The sequence below is a fragment of the Dasypus novemcinctus genome, chromosome 10, assembly GCF_030445035.2.
Source record: "Dasypus novemcinctus isolate mDasNov1 chromosome 10, mDasNov1.1.hap2, whole genome shotgun sequence".
NCBI classification, from domain to species: Eukaryota; Metazoa; Chordata; class Mammalia; order Cingulata; family Dasypodidae; genus Dasypus; species Dasypus novemcinctus.
Window position 1 is genome coordinate 97,406,546 of NC_080682.1, and position 7,525 is coordinate 97,414,070.

The 7,525-nt window shown below is 38.0% G+C and overlaps 1 pseudogene; it reads left to right on the forward strand.

The window, feature by feature from the left end:
- The first annotated feature begins 4,174 nt into the window (after nt 1-4,174).
- Nucleotides 4,175-6,004, forward strand: LOC101438836 (zinc finger protein 614 pseudogene; annotated as a pseudogene).
- Nucleotides 6,005-7,525: the final 1,521 nt, after the last annotated feature.

Consider the following 7,525-nt stretch of genomic DNA (forward strand, 5'->3'; position numbering starts at 1 on the left):
TGGACTGTTGTATAATCCCTGTAGGTTGCTTAAATAGTTTCAAGATATTCATGTTTCAAATGCAAAAGCTCAGGGTTGGCTGTGGGACTTTTGCTGTTTATAATGGAGGTCAGCATCTTCTAGGTGTCTTGTTTCATTTTATTGCCCATGGTTACCATTTGGCAGTAAAAATAACTTCTGAGCCTATTGAATATATTGTTCCACTTCTTCACACCCACTGAAACTTCTGATCTTTTTCTAATTTCTTGTTTTATTCCTTTTGGAAAACCAATCACAAAGCCTCAAGACAATCTTATGTACTCCCTTTTTGATTCAGTAACCATTTTATAAGTTTAAAATAATCCAAGAATTTTATTTTATTTCTTTACTTATTTATTAGTTCATTATTATCTGACACAGCCAGAAACAGTGAATGAGGAGCATCTCTCTGGATGATACCTTATATATTTATCTTCCCCTTTGAAAAAAACTACAAGGATCTACTTCTATAAAAGTATAGAAAAAGAGGCAGGCCCAGTGTCTCTAGGAATATTTATGTGGGTATAACAAGAAAGTCCCTGCTGTAGTAAAATTTAAAATTTTTTCATTACTGGTGGAGAGTGGAAATATGAGTGTGGATAAGATATGAAGGAGATTTTGTAATATGAACTTTGTAGTCACAAACATTAATAGACTGTGACTCCTATCCTCTGGTACATTGGCCTTACCCAGGTCAAATAACAGGGAGATGAAGATGGTCAACCACCATACCAGGAAACCAAGAGGGCCTACAACTGCAAGCAGGAGAATTGCATCCATCAACCATGTGGAATCTAAGCCCCTTCTCAATAAAGAGGGGATGGGGACATCACCATCCCAGATTCCAAAGGATGGAGAAATAAAATATGGATTAGAGTGGACTTACTGATAGTCTACTATGGAAATATTGGTACTAGGAATATAGGAAATTGTAGCATTGATGTGGAGAAGTGCCACAGTAGCTGCTGAGGGCAGGGAGAGGGAAGAAAAGATATGATGTGGGGACATTTTGGGGACTTGGCATTGTCCTAAGTGATATTGCAGAAATAGATGCTGGACATTATATATCCTGCCATAACTCACTGAATGGATTTTTGGAGATTGTAAACTACAGTGTAAACTATAATCCATGTGATGAGCAGTGCTCCAAAATGTATTCACCAAATGCAATGAATGTGCCACAATGATGAAAGAGGTTGTTAGTATGGGAGGAGTGGGGTGAAGGGGTGTGTGGGGTATATGGGAACCTGTTGTATTTTTTTAGTGTAACATTTAAAACAAATAAAATAAAGAGATCATAAGGGGAAAAAATAGACTGTGACCAAGACTATATACAGGGCGGTGAACTTGGCCCAGTGGATAGGGCGTCCGTCTACCACATGGGAGGTCCATGGTTCAAACCCCAGGCCTCCTTGACATGTGTGGATCTGGCCCATGAGCAGTGCTGATGTGCACAAGGAGTGCCCTGACACACAGGGGTGTCCCCCGCTTAGGGGAGCCCCATGCACAAGGAGTACACCCCGTAAGGAGAGCTGCCCAGTGTGAAAGAAAGTGCAGCCTGCCCAGGAATGGTGCCACACACGGAGAGTTGACTCAAGATGACGCAACAAAAAGAAACACAGATTCCCATGCCGCTGACAACAACAGAAGCAGACAAAGAAGAAGACGCAGCAAATAGATATAAGAGCAGACAACTGGGGTGGGAGGGGGGAGGGGAGAGAAATAAATAAATAAATCTTCAAAAAAAAAAGAAAATATAGGGAGTTCATTTACAGTAATTAGAAAACACATTAAAAATTTCTGCTTTTGACCAGCAGAATATCCCTGTCTACATATAATAACAGGAGTTAAAAATGCTGTTTGACCTAAATTAAGGGGGAAATGGAAAGGACAAATGAGTTTATATGGCTATGAGTCTCTAAAAAAGAGTCTGGAGGTTGTCAGAAGGATTTCCCTTATGCACACCTGAGCAGAATCTCAGAGACAGATAAAGTAGATAGAACCCCAGATATTGGTCCTTTTGAGGGCTAAAGAGACCCACTGGTTCTATGGTCATGGCAGATGGGGTTCATTGCCATGTCAGTTGGCCCTTCTTTGGAGCTGGTGTTTCTGCGTGATGGAGCTGGACTCAGATGGGATCTCTTTTCACAAGCCTTTCATACTACTTTACTGGAATTGTAGTTGGTGCTGGGGTTTAAGATATATCTAGGGGATTTGAATCTCTGGACTGACAATATGATAGCCAGGCCCTGACCTCAACAGACTTCAGCTCCTACACTCTGATTTATTGGACTTACTCCACTCAGCTAACATGGAGTTGAAGAATGTCAACCACCACACCATGGAGCCTAGAGTGCCTACAACTGAAAGCAGGAGGATTGCGTCCAATATCCACGTGGAATCTAAACCGCCTCTTGACATAGACGTGGAATGGACACAACCAAGCCAAGGTCCACAGGAAGGAGGAATACAGTAAAGATCAGAGTAGACTTAATGATATTCTATTCATGAACTATTGTGGTTAATAATCTAGAAAATGTGGCAATGATGTGGAAAAAGTGGTCATGGTGGCTGCTGGGTGCGGGGAAGGGGAGGAAGAGAAGAGATGTGGAGGCATTCTTGGGACTTGGAGTTGTCCTGGGTGGTGCCCTAGGAACAATTGCCAGATGTTGTATGTCCTCCCATGGCCCACTGGATGGAACGTGGGAAAGTGTGGGCTATGGAGTGGAACACGGGACATGGGGTGCAGCGATGCCCAGAGATGTACTCACCAGATGCAATGGATGTGACATGATGATGGGGGAGAGTGTTATTGGGGGGGGAGTGGTGGGGTGGGGGCAGTGGGGGTGAATGGGGACCTCATATGTTTTTAATGTAATATCTTTTAAAAAGAAGAATAAATTGAGTAGAATTTGGAAAAAATTAAATTAAATTTAATTTAATTTAAAAGAATGCATGAACGCCTAAAAAAAATTCCACTTTTATTCTATAGATAATAAAGTTAGGTTGGGGAGATGCTGGAATACATAGAAAGTGGTTGCTAATAAATGTGAATATATATTCTTAAAAGTGTCATAAACTGTCAAAGTCGGAATTTAAAGGAACTGCAATAGTCAATAGATGCTACATAATTATGTATAAGTTTCCTGAAAATCTAAGGATAAAAGTAAAAGTTAGCTCCAGGCCCATCATATTAGGTAATAAAGCATTAATCTGATTACTTTTCTTCTATGTGGTATAGTAAGTAAGATAATGAGATATTGATTTAGAGATACAATATATTGTCTAATGCTGGCTCTACTATTTACCTCATGTGGAAACTTGGAATCCTTAAACTCACTTAGCTAAAATCAGGGACCATAATATCAGTTACCTCATTGTATCACTGTGAGTACTAAATAAGGTTATATATGAAGGACTTGGCACAAAGTATGGAGGAGAATACATATCCAATACATGTTAGCTAATGCTTACCAGAGCCCTGGAGAAACTCTGTGAAGACCAAAACACTACTGCCTTCTTGAATAAACAGAGGGTAAAAAAAGGGAAATGAGGAAACTTCCTGAAGAAAGAATTGATTAAAAGCTCCACAGAAAGATAACTTTTCTGGAGCTGTGTGATTTTCCTCCATCCAATACAGAAGATTGTACATCCATGTTAGCAGGAAAAGATCATTACTATTCGCAATAGAAAAGTGACTTCTCAATCATGTCCAGACCTCGTTGAAGCCAATAAATTTCATTTATTTAAATTAATTTTGTCTCAAACTAATAATTATATCCAGTTTTAAAGGCTTAGTGGATAGATGGAAAAACATGAATAGGAATAACAATTTTCTAAAAGAGTTTAAGTTAAAAATGTGTTGAAATATTTGCTCAACATGGGATGAGTTGAGAGATGAATTACTTATAGATACCTAAAAAACAAAGCAGCACTTCAGCATCCCTAGCAACAGCCATGGAGGGTTTTCGGCTCGAGAATCTTGCAGTCAGAAGTGGTTTCAGGCTTGGGTTTAGCCTTTTGTCACTGCCATTGGAGCCTGGAGCGGTTTAGAACCAACCTAGATCCTGGTCCCCATGATCAAGTCAAGGAAGGAGTAAGAGATTCCATCACTTGAATATCATCATTTATGGGGACAGCTTTAACTGAACACCAAGATACCTAACCATAATAATTCATGATCAATGCAGAAGACAGGAGAGACAGAGAATCCATGTTACTCGCTATTTCCTGACCTTAGGAGAAAATGATCAAGGCCCAGGAATTGCTGACGTTGGAAGATGTGGCTGTGGAATTCACCTGGGAGGAGTGGCAACTTCGGGTCCCTGCTCAGAAGGACTTGTACCGAGATGTGATGTTGGAGAATTACAACAACCTGATATCAATGGGGTATCACTCTAGCAAGCCAAATACATTCTCCAAGTTGGAACAAGGAGAAGAACCATGGATAATAGAAGATGAAGTCCATAGTAGAACCCGTCCAGAAAACAGGACAGTTGACAGTCATCTACAAGAGCACACTGAAAAACAAGATTTCTGAAGAAAATGGAACGATGCCACAAAAAGAATACATTTGGAAGCATGGTGCATCTGAGCAAAACACTTTTTTTTCCTAAAGCAAAATCATATGTTTGATTTATATACAAAAACTTTAAAATCAAATTTAAGTATAGTCAATCAGAACAGAAGATATGAAATAAAGAATCCTCCTAAGATTAATGGCAATAAGAAAGCCTTTCTATATGATAAACATGAACAATTTTATACTGAAATTGCATCCACTGAAAGTACAAAATGCGTCAGCACTAAGTCCCAAGTCTTTAAACCTCAGATAACTCACAAAATAGATAGGCCTCATGCATGTGTTGAATGTGGGAAAGTCTTCATCAAGAAGACTCATTTCCCAGCAGAACATTCATACAGGTGAGAAACCATATGAATGTGGTCAATGTGGGAAATCCTACCCTAGAAATTTCACATATGTTAAACAACAGAAATCTCATGCAGGGGAGAAACCCAGTGTGTCCAAAGAATATGGAAAAGGAGCCACTCTAAAGAGCAGTCTCATCATACAGCAGCAAGCCCACATGGAAGAGAAACCTTATATATGCAGTGAATGTGGAAAAGGCTTCACGATGAAGCGCTGATTGCACATCAGCGGACTCATAGTGGAGAGAAACCCTATGTATGCAGTGAATATGGAAAAGGCTTCACTGTGAAAAGAAATCTTGTTGTGCATCAGCGAACTCATACAGGTGAGAAACCCTATATAATGCAGTGAATGTGGGAAGGGTTTCGCCATGAAGCGTTACCTAGTTGTAAATCAGCGAACTCATACCGGTGAGAAACCCAGTATCTGCAATGAATGTGGAAAAGGCTTCACTGTGAAGAGCAATCTCATCGAACATCAGCGATCTCATATGGGGGAAAAGTCTTTTATATGCAGTGAATGTGGAAAAAGCTTCACCGTGAAGTGCACTCTCATTATTCATCAGCGAACTCATACAGGGGAGAAATCTTATATATGCAGTGAATGTGGAAAAGGCTTTGCCGCAAAGTGTACATCAACGAACTCATACTGAGGAGAAGCCCTATGAATGCAGTGATTGTGGTAAAGCCTTCAGCCAGAAGAATGTCTCATACAACATGAGAGATTCATACAGGAAAAACTCCATTTGTATGTACTGAGTGTGGAAAGTCCTATTCACACAAATATGGTCTCATTACCCATCAGAGATTTCACACAGGAGAGAAACCCTATAAATGCAATGAATGTAGCAAAGCCTTCACCACAAAGTCAGTACTCAATGTACATCAAAGAACTCACACAGGAGAGAGACCGTATGGATGTAGTGATTGTGAGAAAGCGTTCTCCCACTTATCAAACCTTGTTAAACATAAGAGAATGCATACACGAGAAATGTGTGGATTCGCTCGATTTGGAAGTTCCTTTAACGGAGAATCACAGCTTATTACATACAAGTGATACCATGCAGAAGAAAATTCCCATTAATACAATAACTGTGGAAATGTGACTGTAGTAACTCAGGCTTCATTAAACATAAGTGGGTTTCTAGCTGATTGGAATGTACATCTGACATCAGATGTGCACTCTCAGAAATATTAACTTGCCCAGGAGAGAAAATTTTTGAACGCAGTTGAATGTAGTGGTACCTTTAATGATCATTATCTTACATTTTCTATCAAAAAATACATATAGAAAAAGCTCTTATACATTCAATGTGGAGATTCCTTGAGCAAAAATTTTTAGTTCATTAAATGTCTAAAAAGTCTATATGGAGACAAATCTGATAAAAGCAGAGACTAGACTTACAATAGACTAGCCTATGGGAAGATAGGCTTTATTATCAGTGAGCATTACAGATCAACACTGAGCTCATAGTTGATTGAAATAAAATGTCTGCAGAAAAGGCTTTACCCAGAAATAAGATTTCAGTGTCAAAGAGTTTACATTGGAGAAAAAACTTTAAGACAATAGTAAATATGGCAGGATTTCAGTGATATCAATTGGCTGGAAATTATATAGAAAATAAAACTGTTCTGAGCACACTGAATATGAAACACCTTTAGAAAGTGTCAGAAAATTTGTGAAGGAATGAAGTCCTGAGAAAATGATGAATGTTTGTTTTTTATTACAAGTCTAACCTTACACATCAAAAATACTCCTGATGTCATTTTTGGACAGGGCACTTTGAATTTTATTCCTAGTTGCCTTGTCAATGGTTCTGTAATTTTTAAAAAATGATCTCTCTTCAGCACTGATTGATTTTTATTTATACGTAAGGCAAGACTGTTCTATTACTATCCCATATTATGTGATTAGCTCTTATATTTCTTTGATTCTAATTTTTTAAAATACTGAATTTAACCTACTGAAGTACTTAAAAAGGAAACTAAATATTTTAAATTTGTAAATATAACATCACTTTGAAAGTGCTAAACTAAGTCAATAAAATATGACCAAATAGTTTATAAAAATAAAAAATTAAAAATTAAAAATTAAAAAAAATTAAAAACAAAGCAAATAAAAAAATCCAGACCTCTATTAACTACACAGAAAACAATCAATTGATCAGGAAAGGAAAAGTTCACCATAGTGCTCAGCACTGAATAAAATTTACATAATCATAATAATGTAAGCTCTGAAAATCTACCTAAAATAATTACATATTTTAGGACATGAAGGGATGATAAGTGTGCATGTGTATAGTGGGGTCCAAAAGAGGAAAGGAAGTGCAAGAGAGCTAAATTCTCATTTTCTACAGTAGGGAGTTGATAGATAAATGTCCAAAACTAAAAAAATCAAATAATAGCAAGAAGAGCATGTATTTATAAAATTGGAGGTAAATATCTAAAATTCAACCAAAACTATTTTCCCCTCTAATGTGGGAAAGATGGGGTCAGAAACATGGCTGGGACTACTCTTTGTACATAAAAGCATTGTAGAATAACTTGATTCTCTAAATCATGTGCATGTATAATTATA